At 48.7% G+C, this 22,132-nt stretch overlaps 1 protein-coding gene across 6 annotated transcripts in view; it reads right to left on the reverse strand.

The window, feature by feature from the left end:
• OSBPL2 (oxysterol binding protein like 2) overlaps positions 1-22,132 on the reverse strand; it is a 391,960-nt gene that overhangs the window by 307,044 nt on the left and 62,784 nt on the right. The window contains exon 1 of one of the 6 annotated variants that reach the window (XM_085619764.1): positions 14,567-14,710. The exons of 4 other annotated variants lie outside the window; for them this stretch is intronic. The gene's annotated coding sequence lies outside the window, so the exon portion shown is untranslated. Of the gene's footprint in view, positions 1-14,318; positions 14,416-14,566; positions 14,711-22,132 lie in introns of those variants that run through there. One more of the 6 variants, XM_085619765.1, reaches the window with a different exon arrangement.

Here is a 22,132-nt window from a genome sequence, read left to right on the forward strand (position 1 = left end):
ATACTCAAAGTAACAAGCCGGATTCCATCCTCTATTTTGCCTAGAGCAGGTGGTGACCTTTGTTATAATTCAAAGATAATGCTGTATAAAGGTGGCTCTAGGGCGGTGGTTTTATTAGCCGAGTCAGCTGCCTTTGATACAGTGGGCTACAGTAACTTGAGTCCGAGGCTTTCAGAGTGTCGATGCCTCTGCTCTAGCCTGGCTGGTGTCCTTCCTTGCAAAACAAACCCAGGTAATACAAGAGGACCCTTTTAACTAAGACAATAAAGAGCTGAAGTGGGGAGTACCACCAGAATCAGCCCTAAATCTGCTTCTTTTTTATCTCTACCACTTACCTTTGGTGGTTTTGAAATGTGGCTCTAAGGTATACAAATATGTATGCTGATGATATTCAGCAGGTGGTTAGTCTTAAAACTACCCTGGAGACTGTGCATATTTTGCAGCTGTGGTTTCCTGTGCTCGGCACCGGAACTGAATTGTCAACACCGGCGCTCATGACAGTCTGCCACAAGGTGCAGCTATCTGGTAATTTAGAGATGACCACAACAGGTAATTATTAATTCAAAATACATTAAAAATGAGTACTACCTCCCACCCAAACCATTCTTATAGCTTTAGGGGCCTGGAATAGACCGAATGGTCACACCTGTAGGCGTGTGATGGGCTAGTAGTTGTGCTGATACTATCGTTGGCAGCAACTTGTGGGACACCCCCGCGCCGCACGGCCACCAGCTGCTGTGTGTGCCCCCTCGCCTTGCCCTCTGCCTCGCTGCCTGCCTCGCTGCCGGCTGACGCCGCTGGCGTCTGTTTTTGCTTGTTTTGTCTAGCATTTGTGCTTGTTTGAACTGCATTTTCCTCCCGTGTTAGCAGCTTTTGTCTGACTTTTGTGCCTGTATTTTTTCTAGTCAGTTTCTGCATTTTCCTCCCGTGTTAGCAGCTTTTGTCTGACTTTTGTGCTTGTTTTGTCTAGCATTTGTGCTTGTTTGAACTGCATTTTCCTCCCGTGTTAGCAGCTTTTGTCTGACTTTTGTGCCTGTATTTTTTTCTAGTCAGTTTCAGCCCTTTGCGTTCTCCTGCCTGTCTGCCCGCCTACCTCGCCGCCCTCCGCCTTCCCTCCCCGCTCCCCGCTTCCCGCCACCACTGCTGACCACGCCCCTTTTTCCTTTCTGTTCCCTCCCCGCTCCCGCCTCCCAGCTGCCCCGCCCACCCGCGCACTTGGCCTTATATGGCGACCGTGCGACGCAGGTGAGTGTGACCCACTTGTGGGACACCCCCGCGCCGCACGGCCACCAGCTGCTGTGTGTGCCCCCTCGCCTTGCCCTCTGCCTCGCTGCCTGCCTCGCTGCCGGCTGACGCCGCTGGCGTCTGTTTTTGCTTGTTTTGTCTAGCATTTGTGCTTGTTTGAACGGCATTTTCCTCCCGTGTTAGCAGCTTTTGTCTGACTTTTGTGCCTGTATTTTTTCTAGTCAGTTTCTGCATTTTCCTCCCGTGTTAGCAGCTTTTGTCTGACTTTTGTGCCTGTATTTTTTTCTAGTCAGTTTCAGCCCTTTGCGTTCTCCTGCCTGTCTGCCCGCCTACCTCGCTGCCCTCCGCCTTCCCTCCCCGCTCCCCGCTTCCCGCCACCACCGCTGACCACGCCCCTTTTTCCTTTCTGTTCCCTCCCCGCTCCCGCCTCCCAGCTGCCCCGCCCACCCGCGCACTTCGCCTTATATGGCGACCGTGCGAACGCGCAGCGGTCACGCGCAGCGGGCGCGCAGATTGTGCGCCGAAGGCGCGCCAAAGGTAAGCCCGTCTGCGCCCGTCCGCGACCGGACCGCGCCCAGCGCCAGGACCCCTGGCCAACGAAGATCCCGACCGACCCGCCTGACGTACTCCGCCGCCACCCTCACCGCACTCAACACCGGCCGACTCCCAGAATGCCATCAAGCCACTCCACGACGTACCCACGGACCTTTCAGCTGCCACGCCTGCAAGTTCACCTGCATCCGGACCAGCCTCGCACCAGCACCCACCAAGTCGAACACCAGCAGCACCCACCTCAAGTGCATCCTGCTCAACACCCGCTCCGTCCACAGACACGCCATCGAACTCTGGAACCTTCTAGACGCCACAGCCCCGGACGTCGCCTTCCTCACGGAGACCTGGATGAACGCCTCTTCAGCTCCCGACATCGCCATCGCTATCCCAGAGGGCTACAAGGTCGTCCGGAGGGACCGAAACGCCAACCAGATGGGAGGAGGCATCGCCATCATCCACAGGAACACCATCCGTCTCACGACCAGCACCGACAACACCCTGACCAGCGCCGAACACCTGCATTTCCAGATCCACACCAACCCGAACACCACCCTCAGAGGCACCCTGATCTACCGACCCCCTGGACCACGCACACAATTCAGCGAGGACATCGCCGACTTCGTCAGCCCGCATGCCCTCCCCTCCGCCGACTACATCCTCCTGGGAGACCTCAACTTCCATCTGGAGATAACAACGACCGCAACACCAGCACCCTGCTCGACAACCTCGCCAACCTGGGACTCAAGCAACTGGTGTCCACCCCCACCCACCTCGCCGGACACACACTCGACGCAGTCTTCTCATCCAGCACAGACATAGACTTCAGCCACGCCACAGAGCTTCAATGGACGGACCACAGCTGCGTCCACTTCACCTTCAAGAGAATGACGACCCACCAACACCAGCAACAGGCAGCCCGCAGAAGCTGGAACAAGATCACAGCAGACCAGCTCGCCACCTCCCTGAACCAGCACCCTCCTGCCAGCTCAGCGAACCCCAGCCAAGCCGCCGACAACCTCACGAAGTGGATCAGCAACTGCGCGGACGAACTCGCCCCACTGAGGACCCCGCCTAGCAGACCCGGCAGCAAGAAGGCCCCATGGTTCACCGACGAACTCAAGAGCTCCAAGAAGAACTGCCGAGCCCTCGAGAAAGTCTGGAGAAGGGAACCGACACCAGACAACAGGACCTCCTTCAAACTTGCCACCCGGAAACACCACCAGCTGATCCGCGCCGCCAAGAAAACAGCATTCAAAGACCGGTTGGACAACAACGCACACAACTGCAAGGAACTCTTCAACATCGTGAAAGAGCTTTCCAACCCCAGCGCAGGAAACAACGACATCACCCCATCGCAAGACCTCTGCAACTCCCTCGCTTCATACTTCCACAACAAGATCGCGGACATACATAACAGCTTCAACAGCCAACCAACGCACACCATGACCGAACAACCACCCCCCACCACCACCCTCCACGCCTGGACCCCGATCAGCACCGAAGACACCATCCGCACGATGAACTCCATCCACTCCGGATCACCGACCGACCCCTGCCCTCACCACGTCTTCAACAAGGCCGACGCTGTCATCGCACCCCACCTGCGAGACATCATCAACACTTCCTTCGACACCACCATCTTCCCTGAGAGCTGGAAGCACGCCGAACTCAGCGCCCTACTAAAGAAACCTACAGCGGACCCCACCGACCTCAAGAATTACCGCCCCATCTCGCTCCTCCCGTTTCCAGCCAAAGTCATCGAGAAGACCGTCAACAAGCAGATGGCTGCCTTCCTCGAGACAAACGGATCCCTCGACCCCTCACAGTCCGGCTTCCGAGCCAATCACAGCACCGAGACCGCCCTCATCGCCGCCACCGATGACATCCGAGCCCTGATGGACAATGGAGAAACAGCGGCCCTCATCCTCCTAGACCTCTCTGCGGCATTCGACACGGTCTGCCACCGCACCCTAGTACGGCGCCTCAGCAACATCGGAATCCAGGACAAGGCGCTGGACTGGATCATCTCCTTCCTCGACGGAAGAACACAGAGAGTCCGCCTACCACCGTACAAGTCAGAGGCCTCCGAAGTCACCTGCGGCGTCCCTCAAGGATCATCTCTGAGCCCCACCCTCTTCAACGTCTACATGAGCCCCCTCGCGGCCATCGTACGCAAACACAACCTCAGCATAATCTCCTACGCCGACGACACCCAACTGATCCTCTCCCTGACCAACGACCCCGCCGCCGCCAGATCCAACCTGCACGAAGGGATGAAAGAGGTAGCCGAGTGGATGACGACCAGCCGCCTGAAACTGAACTCGGACAAGACGGAGGTCCTCATCCTGGGCTCCTCACCCTCCGCCTGGGACGACTCCTGGTGGCCTCCCGCCCTGGGCACCGCACCCAAACCGACAGACCATGCACGCAACCTGGGCTTCCTCCTGGACTCCTCCCTCTCCATGACCAGGCAAGTCAACAACGTCTCCTCGGCGTGCTTCAACATCCTACGCATGCTACGGAAGATCTTCTGGTGGATCCCCACCGAGACCAGGAAGACCGTCACCCAGGCCCTCGTCACCAGCCGACTGGACTACGGCAACGCCCTCTACGCCGGTACCACCGCCAAGCTCCAGAAGAGACTCCAGCGGATCCAGAACGCCTCAGCCAGACTCATCCTCGACATCCCACGAACCAGCCACATCTCCGGACATCTGAGAGACCTTCACTGGCTCCCCGTCAACAAAAGAATCACCTTCCGCCTCCTCACCCACGCACACAAAGCCCTACACGACCAAGGCCCGAGCTACCTCAACAGCCGAGTCAACTTCCACGCTCCCAAACGCCACCTCCGATCAGCCAACCACGCCCTCGCCGCCGTCCCCCGCATCCGAAGAGCGACTACAGGAGGAAGGTCCTTCTCCTACCTGGCCGCCAAGACCTGGAACTCCCTCCCTACCGACCTGCGCCTGACCCAAGACCACCTCTCCTTCAGGAAGAAGCTGAAGACCTGGCTGTTCGAGCAGTAGCGGCACCCCCCCCCCTCCCCCCCCCCCAGCGCCTTGAGACCCTACGGCAGTGGTTCCCAAAGTGTGCGCCGCGGCACCCCGGTGCGCCGCGATTAGAACCCAGGGGCGCCGCGCCGCCGCGCAGGATGTGGGAGATTGCAGCCGCAGCTCCGATCCCCAGCAGCATTGGAGAGGCACAGCGGGATGGCAACACTCACACCTTCAGCCCCGACATGAGCTGTTAAGTCGTGTTTGAAGGTGACTGAGAGGGAGGCTGCAGCTTCGGTCGCAGGGGCATCTTTTCAGATGCAAACAACCCTGAATGCGTCCTGTCATGTCTCTGCAATTTAGAGGGGCCTCACACATTCCCTTCCTGCCCAGGGCCATAAAAATCGTAGAACAGGCCCTGATTACACCGAGTCAGCACGTGGTTCTCTCCACAGAGTTTAATTCATGTCACTAAATTGTAAGAAAACCTCGGTTCTTCAAACATGCAGTCTAAAATGTAATAAAATAAAGACATGGCACAATCGCACCCACACTGATTAACAAAGTATGGAGGACAATCCGTTAAATCAGTTCTCCTTTAAGTACTGTACATCACAGTGGGGGATGGCAAAACTAACATTTTTGACAGAGACCCTGTCGTCTCGTTGTCTTGTCCAGGAGGGGGTGAGGAGCCCTACCCCACCTTGGAAGAGACAAAGATGATACTAGAATACTGCATGCCCACCCCTGTGCCCACCCTGGTGGATCCTGTTCCCCCTCATGTGATGGCTCCTGTCCCCCCCCCCAAAACCTGTGATGGCTCCTGTCCCCTCCCCCCCTATGGTGGATCCTGTCTCCGCCCTGGGTGGTTTCTGTCCCAGTCCTGGAATGGCTCCTGCAGCGAGGGTGAAGTTCTTGATGGGCCTCTTCTCAAAAAGGCTCAGCTCAAAATTAATATGAAAAGGTGAGCGAGTGAGTAAGTGAAGGGATGGGTGGATGGCTGGATGAATTAGTGAAAGGGTGAATGGATGAATGAAAGATTGAATAGATGGAGAATGAGAGGATGGATGGATGGATGGATGGATGAGTGAGTGGAAGGATGGATGAGAGAAAAGGTAAATAGCTGGATGTATGGGTCGAAGGGTTGCTGGATGGGTAAAAGGGTGGATGGATGAGTGAAGGGATGGATGAGTGAAAGGATGGATGTGTGAAAAGGTGGATGATGAGTGAGTAAGTGGGAGGATGGAGGTGTGAAATTATGGATGGATTGATGAATTTATAAGTGCAAGGGTGAATGGATGGATGGATGAGTGAAAGGGTGGATGTAAGGATGGATGGATGGGTGAGTGAAAGGGAGGGTAGGCGGACAAAAGGATGAATAGATGAGTGAAGGAGTGAAAGGATAAATGGATGAGAGAAAGGATGGATGAGTGATCTGGTCAATGGATGGATTAATGAGTGGATGAGTAGATGGGTCGGTGGGTGGATGGATGGAAGGATGGCTAAGTGAAAGGGTCGATGGAGAGAGAAAGGGAGGATGGATGGATGGGTGACTGAAAGGGTGGATGGGTGGAAGGATGAGTGACTGGGTGGATGGATGAGTAAGTGAAAGGATGGCTGGATGGGTGAAAGGGTAAATGGCTGGATGGATGAGTGAATGGATGGATGGGTAGAAGAGTGGATGGATGCGTATACAGATGGATAGGTTGAAAGGGTGGATGGATGGATAATGGATGGATGAGTGAAAGGATGGATGAAGGGATGGATGAGTGAAATGATAGATGGAAGGATACATGATGGATAGGTTTGCAAATGGTTGAATATGTTTGGATATGGCTGGGCTTACTTATGTACTACTGCGCGACCTCCTCTGATGTGTCTGTAAAACTTACCTATTGTCCTGACACCTGCCTTTTAGAACTGCACCAGCAGGACCCAGCACACTTAAAACACTGGGTAGAGGGGATCTGGTGAGCCATCTTGGGTTCATCAGAGCCCACCCCATGTAAACTTCTTGTAACGCCACAGAGCTCCTTGAGCCTTTCTCTTGCAATTGAGATGTACTTTATAAGATCTTTTTGATTGCAAATAAAGTTTTATGATGGTGATGTCTACTCTCTGAATCCTTCATCACGTCTAGGCTTGATTCTTCATGTAGACCAGTGGTTCCCAAACTGTGCGCCGCGGCACCCCGGTGCGCCGGTAAAAAAATGGTGGGGAGCCACGGCCAACTGCCAAGTGGGTCAAGGGAGCCATGGGTCAAAAAGTTTGGGAACCACTGCCCTACGGGTATGTAGCGCGCTTTACAAGTGTCACTGATTGATTGATTGATTGGCAGGAGCAATGTGTGGTGCAAGCTGCAGTGGCCTCCTGATAGGCATCTTGGCACTAATATTTTTTTTTATTTTTTATAAACTAAGCTCTGCCGTGAGTCATGGGTTGCCTGGGGCCTTGGAATCCATCAGGGGTTGGATGGGCAGGAACTTTATGAAACTGAATCCAGCAAAATTACTGATTAGTGAAAGGGTCATGTAAAGTCATTCTCTGGGAGGCCCCGCGCTGGTCATTGGCTCTTGGGAGTTTCCCCACCCCGGTTAAGGTCATAAGGAACCTTCGATGGATGTAGATTTGTATTTCATCCAGCACACTGCTTCATTATTCAAAGCGTGCTTTTTCAATCTCCTTAGTTGAGACAGATTTTCCCTTTTCTCTCCTCGTAGAAGATTACCATGGCAAATCCTTTCTTCCAATCGTGTTTGGACTTCTGCAGTTCCATTTACTCAGGGCTCCTTAAGAAGAGGTTCACTGAGAGTAAATGTCTGTTTTACAAACAAATCTAGGCTCAAACGCCCTGGTGCAAAGAAAAGAGCATGTCCCTCATCTGCCGGCCTAGGGTACAGAATGCGGGACTATCAATACCAGTTCAGAAGCAGAGTACAGAGTATGCGGACCCCTGACCAGAGCTTACTATATGAGCAATTAAGAAGCACAATACTCTTCAAAGTGTGTGTAAATAGAAGGGTTGGACTGGCCCATATGGCGATCAAGCAGTGTCCGGTGGGCCGGTCTAAGAGGTCAGTGTGTGGGCCGTATTTCCGGGTATTTAGGAGTCTGTTTTAAGGTTCGCTTGAGCCGGTTTTTCATGGTTGATTTCCCTGATATTAAAGCAAACATTGCCTGTAGCAAGCCTAAATCCATGCAGTCTTCCATACCTTACAAAACACGTATACAGCGTAAATTTACAAGCTCAAAACTGCCCCAATTTGCAAACATCTCCTATTTTTTTTAGCTATCCAATTCACTAATGGGGCCACTTTTATTTTGGTGCTGGGTCTATTTTCTGTCCGAGTCCGGCCCTGTCCATGCCATGAGCTTCAACATGGAGAAGGGCACAGTACATGGCATGCCCTTCACCATCCTCATCTGGAGGACAGTATAGAGTACAGTCTCCGGAGCACATTCTCTTTTAACTCCTACTCAGAAGCAAACACGGGGCATGGCCTTCACCGTAGGGTGATCAACCGTCCGTAAATTTCATGGACCGTCCGTCATTTCATTGCCAAGCCCGTTGTCCGGCATAATCCTTTTTAGGTCTCGCCTGACCCAGCGCATGCGCTGGTCTGGCGAGACTTATTGAGAGGGCTCCAAAAAGTGCTACCAGGTCAGCCTAGAGCTACAGTGCATGTGCGTGGGCGCGCCGCACTTTACCGCGATGATTTTCACTTTCGCGGCCGCACGGCCGCTTTACATAGCCAATAGGTCTCGCTTTTGGGACCTTATAAGTATTTAGTTATGCAACTGTTGCATGGCTAAACACTTATAAGGTCCCAAAGGCGAGACCTATTGGCTTTGCCAATGCTTGTTACGGATGCCTTTTGACCGTAATCTTGGGGTTTCCAAGAATCTGGGATGCCCACTGTGAGAAGCCTCAGGAGTTTTACAGCACTCACTGCTCGCATTTTTTTTAAGTGAAGCAGCGTAAACAGCCCCGCCCAGACGTCGCAGACTGGCGGTTGGTTAGCCCCATTGTCATTCTGCCTGTGGCCGATTCTCTCACACAGAAGGGCAATGGGCCATTCTGCAGTTACAGCATGTGGTGCGTCAGTGCCTGCAATCTGTTTTTGAAAACACCACCTTGCAACTACGGTGAAATCCATGAGCTTACGGAAACGCGTATTAGAAGTGTTATTGCTAACATACTTGACTAGACAGTAAAATTCTGTCCGGTGTTCACAAGGATGAATAAATAAACTAAGTTCAACGTAAGTGCAACTGAAACTAGAGCCATGCTTTGGGAATCCCGATGCGCTGCATTTTGAAAAAGACAGCAGGGCTAATGGCAAAGACTTCTATGTCCTTTGCCAGCCTGCAATTATTATGCCACTAGAACGTGTCTATTTAGTTATATACTATTGCGCGACCACCTCTAAGGTTTCTGTAAAATGCAACTTTTGTCCTGAATTTATAACTTCTGTACTGAATTTTTGTCCTGAATTTTTACACTCACTGTCCTGAACTTGCACCCATGCCAGTTGGTCGCCCTACATCACCGCCCTGATGGGGACGACGTACAAGCCATGCTCCTCGAGGCCATAGGCTGGGATCTGCTGTGCAGAGAGCCCATTCACAGACCACTCGACGTAACCTACCAGATGATGACACATTGCACAAGGCTCTGCTCGCCTTCCAAACACGGAGGACTGAACGGAATTAGCCTCGCACGGGTTCACTGGAGGATTCACGCCAGCTGCTCGGCTTAAAAAAAAAAGCCACATGGTCTAAAAAAATGCAGTTTGCTTAGAATACAGATTTCACAATTTTTCACAAGACTGGAGGTTAAAAAAGGGCGAAAAACCATTAACAAAAAGAAAGAAAATGTAAGAACTGGTGACAGTAAGACTGGCCCCGAGGGGAGCCTCGAAAAGATGCAATGCCAGCAATAGCCCCACCCCAGGGAGAGTCTGCTAGCGGCAGATGAACAGCCTACAGTAAACCAAGCAACATTCACGAGTGTGTTGTGAATTACGCGAACAGTATAATAACTGCTTTCCTCACAGACAAGACGTCGTGCAACACTGAAATCCCCAGGGAGGCGTCCGGCACATTTAAACGACCATAACGTCGTGGGTAGCAGAAGATGTGAAATTACACACCCTTTCTACCTCAGCAGCATCACAAGTCTGACTCCTTTTCCTGAACTCAACCCTTTAGCAGCCTCCTGTTTGCGCTCTTGGTGGGGGTGGGGGGGGAATAGGAACGTACGCATTGTAAACATGGCGCCATTTTTAGTTACTCGTCAGTCCCCCGTGGCCATGGGCAGCAAGAATACGTGCTACCGACGTGCAATCTTGGAGTAGCAGCTGCTAACCTTGACGTCCATGATCCTTACTTTTTTACGATCGTTGTAGATCCGAGATATTGAATATTTAACTGTAGTGTCAGTAATAACAGATGACACTGTGGCAGCTAGGTCAAGCGCATGGCTATAGAAGAGACATACAGCTGCGTGGGTGTTCAAGGGGGAACAATTAATGAAAGAATGGCACCCCTCTTCTCGTCACACCAGCTCTCAAAATGAACCCTCAAAATCCACAAAGGCAGGTGGCGTGGACCACTCCAATGACCAATAGCAGTCTAAGCCATCTATAAGTCAGGTGGATATCATCAGGCGCAGAACAGCATCCGCCCATACCATCACACAACAGTCCACGTCAAAACAGAACTCGGAGCATCATCTCAGCTGAGTGCAGAGATGTACTTCAGGCCTCCAGAGCCCTACCAAACATCTTCTGTACTTCAAACACCATGTGCAAGATGCATTCCAGGAAGCCCCGTCAGCATGTGAGCAGCTTTGTTGCGCCCTCCAGCCAGATCCAACAAACTCAGAAAATATTAAATAACAACGAAACATCACCCTGCCAGCTATTTACTGCACCTTACAAACACTGGACACAGCCTGGATCAGAATACTTGAAACATGAGCTAGAACATACTGGACCGATGCCAAGGGTGGACTACGTGTCATACCAATAAAGAAGATAATGACCTTCTAACCGATGACAGAACAAACTCAAAAACATGGGGGCAAAAGTATGTCAGGACCGAAGTGGTCATCCCACCTGTGGGCGACTGTGAATAAGCTTTGTTTTTTTAGAGCGATGTTCTGGAGGATTCTGAGAGACGCGGTGTAGAGGCTATCGAGCAGCTTCTACACATGGAGATCTGGGCTCCAGCCACAGATTCAGAGGTTATTCAGTTTGCGGCAGGTCACCAAATGTCTCTCTGTCTGGTCCATTTATAATTGGCTCTCTGAGAGTTAGCCCCCGGAACATATATTTCTAGTCTTCCCAAGATCCAGTGGTAGGCATAAACCTCATTCCTGAGTCAAGGCATGTTAAGATGTTGGTCTGCACTATTGTATCAGAAAAAGATTTATTTGTAAAGCTCCTAGCTCAAAGTGTGAGGCCTTTTCTAGGGGACGTCAAGTCTCAACTGCTGAGTTTCCAACAATAAATGCAAAAATAGTCAAATATCCCTGAAGGAAAAACTACGAATACACCACATCAATGAAGTATCTGCAGCAGATGACGGCCTTCATGAGTTAATGTACTCAAGTCAATGGTAAACAGGGATTCTATCACTGACATCAGGCTAAGAACATATCTCACTAGAGTCTAGCAACTAGCTAAGGACGAAACTGATTAGGATTTCAATGGCAGCAGATGTTGTGGTGGACCAACAACCACCACAACAGGGCATGGGTAATCTAAACTTGAAGGACCTGTATCTTAAAATGTACCCATCACATTAAAGGGTGTCCTGTGCCAAAGGAGATTACTGGCACCTTCCACTGGAAACAAGACTTAAAATGTTAATATTTCAGGAATCAAACTGCCTACAAAGATGGTTCCAAAATCATAACCTTCTCCAGCCAAGGAACCATAATGGAGAGGGAGGTGGATTATGCCTGGTATCTTCTGGGACAGGGAAGGGTAAAGGAGTAGAAGCATGTTTGGGGCGAGAGGAAAGATTAGAGCTCCTTGACCCTGGTGTTGCAGATCTCAGTTTTTGGCCATGACCATCAAAGCACAGGGAATCACTCATGGGAGACCTTGGTGGGTTGACACATCTTCCTTGCAGATTCTTCAGTCAGTTGGGGCTCTTGAAGGCCTCCCCGAGTTCAAATGGTCTACTGCTGGGAGCCACAAGTTAGCTCATCATACAGTCAGGTAAGTTTAGGTCACTCGGATCACAGAATGAAAGACTTCATGCTGGACCAATAAGGTTAGGCCCAGCCTGGAGGTAAAGTAGCATCCCAGCAGTGGTTCCACTCTTGGAAGTTTGTTTCTTTTGTACTGGAGTACAGAGTCCACGGTAAAGCCCCAAAGAGTATAAGTTACTGAGTCAAAGGGGCAGTTTCATCCTCATCTAGCAGTCAAGGCGAGAAGCTAGAGCTAAGCAAGATGTCTGCCTTTTTAAATTGTTAAATAGAAGACTTAATTCCTGGAAAGGGAAGCATGATGTTGGCTAGGCTTCTGGAGACAAGATTCACTTTTCAGACCAGGTTAGACTAGTTTAGGTGGTTCTGTGGACTCCAGGTCCGACAGAGTACGGCAGGGATCCCGGTTGCCCCGGAAACTAGCAGCGGCAAAGTAATAAGGGGGCGGAGAAGGCTTCACTTGAGCGGAGGGAAAACCAACCCTTCATACTGGGATTGGCTGGTAACCTGCTCCCTTCCCGTCCAGCCAGGTCACCTAGATTTTTCTATGCATGTGGAGGGGTGCGTGGAAAATCGAAAAAATGCACATAGCCCGGCATGTCCACCAGGGACAAGCCAACCTGGTAAAGAGAGCAGCCATCTTATGAAGTGACCTCCTGGGTGTAAATGCACCCCACCAGCCGCACAGTATTTGTAAGTATTTGGCAACATGCACATACACCCTACAAACATTCCCCACGCTTGAGGAAGGTAAAGATTCACAGCTATGGGAAACTAGTCGAGCAGCTCACTAGGGAGTGCCAGAAGGCAAACTGTAACACAGTAGTAAAGGTAAGAAGGAGGGAGCCCATGGATGATGTATCCACTGTAACCAACACTAGTAACTAATAGCCAGGGTGGGGTGCACTAGATACCATCATTCAGAATGGGGTGTTACACAGTCATTGGATTACAGCTCTAAAGCCAAACAGTAAGAAACAGACCTAGTGATGAACAAGGGTGGGGGTGGGGGGGAGGGGTGAGTGGAGGGGGCACACAATGGAGCATCTCAAATGGGTGTGCACCCCTATTCAGCTCAAAGGGGGGCAAAGCAAATACAGGAGTAGTTTGGAAAGAAAAATAATAGGTAAGTCAGCAAAGCATTTCCAAGCTGTGATAAGCTCTTTCGTACTAACACCAGGATACAACCAACAGCCCCATGGCTTGGGACTTTTTCCATGGCTGCCGCCCTCAGGTTATCAAGAGGTTTACATTCAGCTAATACCACTCTGACTTTACAATGGACTAACACTAGTACACGTTTTACAACATACTAATGTAAGGTCTCCACAAGGCTGAGGCTTAGTAAATATATTCTAGTCCCAGTGGGACTAGTAGGGGGGAGGACGCAGGTGGACGGTATGCACCATTTCTACAGAAGGGACGCCCCTCCCACTGAGCCCTGGGGAGTGATGAAAGATATTAACTTATTGTAAGAGTCATGCACAGATCTCACCTGTTTGCATACAAATGTGGCCTCACAAGGTGTTTTTTTTTTTTTTTACTCTTCCTGGCAGCTTTGCCTGCTGAATGGCCCACGGAGGAGTCATTTTGCGGCTCTTTCTTTCAGAGGGAAGTGCCCACCAGTTACACCATATTCAATGAAGTACGAATATTTTCAGCGTACTGTGAGAAGTACTTTAGTGCTCGAACTGGATAAATTAAGATCAGTAGGATTAAAACGCTTTAACCCAAACGTATTAATGAAGTACCAGAGCTGCACTTTTTGGTTAGATTTAAATCAGTCTACCTTTAATGTCAATCTAAGTTTTATTTGTTATTAAGAATTTGATCTAAAAGTGTTCCTCACTTTCCTACGTGCGATTCCATGTAGTTTCTCCAAAATCGCCCAGCAACTGGTGGTAGGTGAGCTATTAAAAAGGAAAATCTTCAATACCTCTAATGTAACCATGGTCTTCCAAAGGAATAGCCCACGGCCGCCTGAGATGTACCAACTAATGTTCTGACTAGATTAAACCTCAGAAACAGTGTACCTACTGATTAACAGATTGCTGTTGCGTTTACTCACGGCAAAATACAAATATAAATACGGCAAAATACAAATATAAATACTACTTGCAATGGCATAGCAGAATATCCGGCCGCCAGAGTCAAGGCACACTCCTTCAGAGTTTGCCACATAACTACTGTGACCGACCTACGAAGGCACCGGTTTTATGCGGCTCGAAAGAACGAAGGTGTAAGTCAAGCGCCTGGATATAAACACAGCCCTCGCAGCAGGTGCCGACACCTGTAGGTTCACCCACCGGACCTTACTGGAGAGACATTCAATCATTCAGCTGCTGGGACACCCCGGGAAACTCGCACTCTGCACACAGCACCGGTAACAGAACGTCATGACATCTTGCGAGAAGAAAAAAGAAGTTAGGAACTCGGCAGATTTTAAGGCATGGCCCCTTTATGAAGCACTCGCGGTTACTGCACCCCAGAGAGTCGAGACCCCCAGAGAGCAGCTATAATCACCCCGCGCTCAGTAGTGAGGAGTAGCGCTTACCTCGGCAGGACACGGGACGAGGCGCGACGGTCGCTGTGCGGGGCCAGGGGTAATGCGGCCGGTGACGCCAGCAGGGCCGAAAATGAAGGGAATGTGGTAGGCCGAGATAAGTGACACTTTCGGCACAGGTTGCCTAGCTCTGGCTGCCCCACCCTCTGCGTAAAGAGCAGCGGGTGAAAGGCCGCCGGAGAGTTTAAACGCGAAGACTGGCAACAGGCCCCACCCCGCCCCCACCCCTGGAAGCCAAAGATGGGGAGACGGCGTCCTACGCAAAGAACCAGGGCAGCAGAGGCTGGGCCGCGAACCGAACCTGCCACGAAAAGGAAGCAGGTGATTGGCAGCCTGCTGCTTGCCAGAGAGGGGTCCTAACATGTCAATTCAATACATTATGTTTTAAAAACCTTAAGCAAACGTTCTCTGTCGAAAAATGCCACCACACGCAACATGCGTAATTTCAACAAAGCTCTATGTCATGCATGGCACCAAAAATCCCCTCTGCCTTTTTTTTTTTGTTTTACACAACGAAAGGTTGCACTCTGGGACTTGTAGTGGGGATTTTACTATTTTGTGGTAGGTGCCCTACACACAAATCCCGGCATGCAAAGTCAGAAGTGTCTATGGGTGTTGCGCGTGACACTCTGTCCACTGTGAAAAGGACGCTGCGCTTTCCACCCCTGCAGTCAAACTCTGCACACTTTTCTTACTTTTTACCTCAAACACGCCATATAAACCGTATTCAAAGAGATGGCTGCCAGGGGTACCTTTTCTCCCAGTGCATGTCACCAGAGTCCCACCACAGTTGGCCAATAAAATCTCGCGAACCTGAACACGACTCACCATCGGCTACATAATGCGAAGGTCAGGCATTAAGCTAAATAGGCCCCAAACTACAAATCTAAATGCTAATGCAACAGGAAGGAAGTTGCACAAGCAAAAGATGCCATGTTTTAAAAAACAGACCAATTACTGAACCGACTCAACGACCATAACCACTAGAAATGAGAACTCCCAAACGATAGCTTTGCATAAAATACCAATAATCTAGAATCAGAGGCAAAAACCCGGCCCAAACCACCGAGAGCTCAGGAAGCGAAAGATTAATACAGTATTTCCACGTGTGCAAGGAGGGAGATGCAACAGAGATCTGACTACGTGTCAGCAGCGACAGGCTTCGTGTTTCCCAACCAGTTTATGTGCCCCAGGGCTCAAAGTGAGAAACATTTCCAGCACGTCACTAGCAAATGACAGCGGCTTTTCAAGGCATCTTGATAACAGAGCATTACCACAAACACAAGCACACCCACCAACAGTCATGGCAAACAGCACAGGCGTGGTGGCCAGAGCCAGAAGAAAGACCCCGGTGCTCGCTAGGAGAGGTGGGGGATCTTCTAGGTAGGCCGCCTGGTGTGCTTACAGCTCCCTTAACTGACACACAGACCCTATTACAAGAACAAAGGCCCAAGTAGGACTTATTTGCAGGAAAATTCGAGTAGCAAAGAATGCACAGTATTAGAAGGGGAAAACAAGCATTAGCAAACCCCGTAGGTCTCGCCTTTGGGATCTATTACTCTTGGCAACACATTTTGCTGGCACAGTGCAGCAGCCACAAACATCACAACGGTTCAACTTCTTTCTGGTTGGCAAGAAGAGGAAGAGAGGGAGTCTGATGTCATACAAGCTCTAGCTGATATCATGGAGTTTGGATGCACAGTATAAGCTCATTGTTCAAAAATGGGAACTTGTCCATCCTGTTTTTTTCCTTCGGATATTGTTTTTCCTTTGCTGCTGGAGTTTTTCCCTAATGCAGTCAGTCGAGTCATAATCTTCAACTCTGTGTCTTTATTAGAATCCTAACTTCCCATCAGATTTGTGCTGGGAAGAGTCTACATTTTCTGCTTGGGATGCAGGCTTACCCACCTTTTGGGACGGGAATGTTCCATGCATGGTATGCAGGTATGCATGCCTGCCATGAGTGATCCAACAACATCTGAAACTGGTACACGGACCTTTTAATGGCCCAGCTCACGTGCCAATTTAGCGTGAGCACTGCAGTCCAGCCTAGGCCTGTTCATTGCCATGCCAAGGTCCAGAATTGGTTTTGTCACCTAGATGGGTGCACCAAACATGCTTTTTTCTACTGTACGGGGCTACCGCCTATGTTGCGAGTTGTTGACTAGAAGCAATGGTGGAATCATACGGATTTTTGGGCATTAAAAGTCCTGAACAAACCTTTTGTTTTGTGACAGAGAGGAGTGTGGCCTACCTGAATCGCTCAGGTAAATTTTTGCTTCTATCTGGCAACAAGAACATTGTGATATTATGTGTGCATGTATCATGCATATGTACATTGTGTATGTGTGGCACAGAGATGACAGACTCTGTCCAATCAGGATATATATTTGCTGGGACTATTGGGATCAATTTCTGATGGCCCCTAGTTTCAAGCCAGCATCAGCACTACCTGCTGTGAGCCATCACCTTGCACACAGTCTGTACTACAGCCATAAAATGACACTTGAATAGAAAGAAAAGCAAACCTCTTCCATGGTATTACACAGTGCATCTACATGCCCTGTATAAGAAATGGGATCATTAATTGGGGCAGCAACTGCCCACCTCAAAGAATAATCGCAACACTCATCGGGACGAACCCTGAAAGTCACAAATTTAAACTGAGATTAGCCCCCTGGTAGCTATAGCACCGAACAGATAGGCTTAACTGTAGGCAATATGTAAAGCATGTATGCAGTACCAAAACAGTAATGAAATCAAAATGCAAAACAATAAAAATTCCAAAACCGAATGAGAAAAACAGAGTAAAATTTAATAAACAAAAAGACACTAAAATGCTAGAAAAATCCAATAGGGTAACCAGAGACCTGAATTTTAAAAGTTTTAAGCAGAAATGGAGCTAAGACAAATGAAAGCACCAATGATAGTATATGGCTGCTGTAGACCAGGACCTAGGTGCAATTTATGGCTGACAGCGATGGAGCGCGAGACGGATACATGAGCCAGGTTTGTCCCGGTCAACGACAGGAGTACACTCCTAAGGCCACCCAAGACCTCAGAGGAGGGATTTATAGAGACTCACAGGGTGACAGGCAAAAGTCAACAGCAGGGTCCGGTCCAGTTGCCACGGGTAGGCTGGGTACTTCCAGGAAAAGGACTCTTGCAGTTTGTTGTCTTCCTGTAGCCACACAGGCGGTCATACAACTGACCCTTGGGAGTCCACTTTTTTGGCCCTACGTACAAGATGGGGCAGATCATGTTTTTCAGGGCTCCTCTCAGGTCAGAAACAGCAGGGCCAGTCCTCTTCTGCAGGTCCAGAAAGTGTACTGTGAAGCGTTCATGGAGATGCCACATTTATGCCTGACACCAGTTAGTGGGTGGAGGGGACTCCTGCCTCTTCCATGACCAATGGAGCTTTGCACTAGCTCCTGTTTGTTTACTGCAAACAGTCCAAAACGACGCATGTCAGAACATTTTTAAGACCGCGAAAGTCTTCGGGCACACTAAACTTGGGCTCTGAGGGCTGGGGGTGTATGTGGTGAGTTTATTATAGCAATCCTAGTGTCCTCCCACAGAGAACATTAAAATCCAATTTGAAGCATGCACTGTACCCACAGCAAACCAAGAGGCAGAAGCCTGGTAGGAAAAAAGCAGGGTCCTTCAATATCCAGACAGTGGATACAAAACAATTGTCTTGGCACCCTGTCTCTCCCTTTCAGGTGTGTCTAATGATGGCATGCAGCTCAACAAACCTTTCAAGCAAGATTTGGCACTAAAGTGTCATAAAGGCTACCCACATGCCCCACCCTGCTTGTTCTGTTGAGCTCAGAGGAGTAATCTGCACATTCAGGTCAGTCTATTGGCTGCTTCTGAGAGGCATTTCACACCTAGTCAAGTCTGAGCAGGTAAAATAACCTTCTGATAGTTCAGACAGGCTAAGGGTGACTTTCTAATAGTTGCTTTGCCTCAATATTTATTAGAAATGTGCCTTTAATCAGATTTGTAATAACTATTAAACATAGTGGTTTAACTATTTTTCTAGTTGGGTCCATATCAGTGATACAGTATTATTTTGGTCGATTTTGGTTTTCCTCGTAGGACTGCTAAACCGGCCACAGTGAAAATAGCTTTTATGGCCTGGTCACTGTAGGTATATGGTAATCCTAATTTTCTATTTGCCCGTCTTTTAAAACCATGCAACGTACCTTCTAGGCTACAAGGCTCACATAAAGGCGATGTTCCAATATTAAAAAGGGGGATTTTTACATGTCAAAAATGGGGATTAGAACAGGTCGCACTGCAGGTTTTACACTGCAGCAGTACACCGGGTAGGCCTGAAGCCATGTTTGTGTGTGGCATAACTCTTAGTGGGGAGTGTAAACATCTGAGTAATCTGAAGATCAGAGGTTCGAATCCCGGTGAATCAACTCAGGGTAGTGAGGTTTTCATTCATTTAGGTCAGGTGGTGTGGAGGATTGTGTGGGGGGGGGGTGGAGGTTGGAGGAAGGTGGGCAACCCTAACTTTGTAAGTCCTGGGACGATTAAGCTATTCAGAGTAATGGAATCTTATTAATATAATGACACCATTGATGCAGTTTCTGGATAATATCTCTAAGAAAGGTGTCACATGATCCGATTTCGTTTCTCCTTTTATCAGGTAAACTGCAACACGAGAGACCTAGGATGTCAGCTTGCATCACATTGCAGCCATCAAGGTGAAAGAAAACCAAAGCCTGAACAACAATTCCGAAGTGGGTTTGTGGAGTGAAGAAGAGTGTGTTGGAGAGGTGGGTGGAATCAGTTATTAAGCAGTAACATGGAACGAATTTGCATGTACCCCAATCTGGGGTTCATAAGTTATCATGAGCTAGAATAGACAGGCATCCACTCCCCATCATATAACACATTCTCCATCCGGCAACTAAAAAACAGACAGGATCAAGTACTACAAGGAGACACAAGTGGCAAAAGGGTGCTATACAAATGCCAAGTAATCATAAGAATACCAGAAAGGCCCCAAACAAACCTGGTGCCATAAGCATGGGACTAGCAACTCATGCAGAAGGGGCGAGTTTTAGATCAGAGTGGATAGCTTTGAGAGTTGTGGACGCAAGTCAACACTTTCTCCCTTCAATCACTGCACTGTAAGTACCACAAGAACAATTTTGTTAAACTAGGGCTGCAAGAACAGATTGAAGACTTTAGGCAACAATTCAGGGAATGCCACAGCTTGCTTGGAATCTGAAAACTGAAATTTAGAACAGGAGGAAAAAGGGGTGATCTACAGGAACGTGTACACAACCACAGCCTGCTAGCCATATAGGAAGGAATTATTTTTAGGGAGCACTATAAAATGCAAATCCCAAATTATAGCAGTGTATAAATTATCATGGCAGATATGCAAATACAGGTAGGTAAGGGCATGTTGAAGCTCAAATAACTACAATAATCAATCCCGTATGTGTCCCTGTCCTTCTATAGTTCAGTTACTATGTTTACTCTACTCCTGGTGAAAGGTGGAGTCATGCATGTCCTTCCCTGTAAAAGTTTGTAATTTTAAAATAAGATGTTCTTAAAACAAAAGCTCAATTTGAAACATTTAATTAGGACAGACTGACAGGCTGAGCAGAGGCTTAATGTGAGATTCAAACTTTGCAATTATACATTACACACAAGGAAACAGGCCTATCAAAGTAATCATAAATAAGGACATGCTTGTTGCTCAGGCTGAGGAATGCGAACGCTGGCTGCTTTCCCATGCAGTCCCGCCTTCACACTGACATAACCCAGGGCTGGACCCGGACAGAAAAATGTAATGTATCCACGGAAATTACAACTATAAATGGACGAGTAAACCTTACTCACCAGATAACTACCACTCCACCGGCCTCCCTCTTGGACGGCCAGAACTAAAACACATGCTCACCAAAAATAAAAATGTGGAACGTGTCACAAGAGTGCAGAAGGACTCTCTAATCATCCTGCACCTTCAAAACAACTGTGCATCGGAATGAATATCTCGAACCACCACGCATCCCCCAAAGACTCGAACTCCTTAAAGCTATAAACCCACTGCCTCAAAGCACCTCTTTTGCAACAAGTACCTGGGATTCAGATGCCCACATGAGCACACAGACACCCTTGATACCAAGACATCCACCTCACGCGCCTCACGACCACCTCCTCTCCCCCCCCCTCCCTGGTCTCATCCTGTCACGAGTCACTGAGCTCTCTACAAAGACAGTAATGGAAGCAGCATGAGTCAATGTACATACCTATGTGATACTATATCTTTCAAGTGACATTTTGTTTTATACAATGGTATTGTTTGATGCCTCTTAATTCTCTGTACATGCTAAAATGTGAATGCTACCCTACAAGTGACGATGTTGTGAAGCGCTACGATACCTTCGGGTCTGGCTAGCGCTATAGAAAACTCTTGAAATAAAAAATAAATTTAAAAAAATCACTCACTAGCCTCAGTCCAAGCCAGCCAGGCTTGTGATTGTCCTGGATGATCTCAGTACATGGTTTGAGTAACCTGATCAACCTTCACCAAAAGGACTGTCAGGTTGTAAACGTTTGATCTGAGGCAGCTCAAAACCTACTTAAAGCTCTCTGCGGGACGCACTTGCGATAACATTTTCAGCAACAGTGCCAACACTCATTTTCAAACTCCAGCCTTGATATGGTGCAAACATCTTGCCACCCCCTTCATCGCCATGGTACCAAAACAATGCAACTTCAAAGATTCTCCAAAAATAATGCAATGTGCAGGAAGAAACGGTAAAACAAGATACCAATAACAAGCATTTGCAATGCAATAGGTCTCGCATTTATACGAGTTTGAGCTATTGGCATTGTAAATGACAATGCTTTTTATTTAAGTTTGGTTTTTGTAAAACATAAATAAAAGGCACTGTCATTTACAATGCTAATAGCTCAAACTCTCGCAAATGCGAGACCGATTGCATTGCAAATGCTTGTTCTCTTTAAGTTAACGGCATCGAAGCATTCCTTCCCCCATAGACATCACTTGGTCAAAGTGCACCCGGATCACTATTTATTTTGTATTCCCTCTACGCTCCACCCCTCCGCGCCTTAATCTGTTTTGTCAAGCAGCAAATGTGAAACTTAAAAATTCGGACTGTAACATCTCCGATCAGCATTTCCGTTCGAGATACAAATACATTAAAAAAAAAAAAACACACTGACGCCCCTTCGCTCTTTAACTCTTACACAATATTTTTTTAAACAACTTAAAACTGGAGCATTCTCTTGGATGGGACACTGTCTGTGCCAGTGGTATAATTAGGCATTTCTAAGGCTCCTGCTTAATTGACAGTCTGACAAGTTAGAGGCAAGAAAAACAACCCCTCCCCCACCAAAGGAACAAATCTGTTTTGTTCTCAGTTGGGAAAACCCGCTCTGTCGTGAGAAGCAAGCATGGCATAGTCATAGAACCATGCAAGGCGCTCAGGAGACTGTCCGAGCTGCGTACCTAGGTGTCAACTTATGTTATTTACGGGTGTGCCGTTTGTTAGGTACTTTTTT

This window comes from Triturus cristatus, chromosome 7 (assembly GCF_964204655.1).
Source record: "Triturus cristatus chromosome 7, aTriCri1.1, whole genome shotgun sequence".
Classification (NCBI taxonomy): Eukaryota; Metazoa; Chordata; class Amphibia; order Caudata; family Salamandridae; genus Triturus; species Triturus cristatus.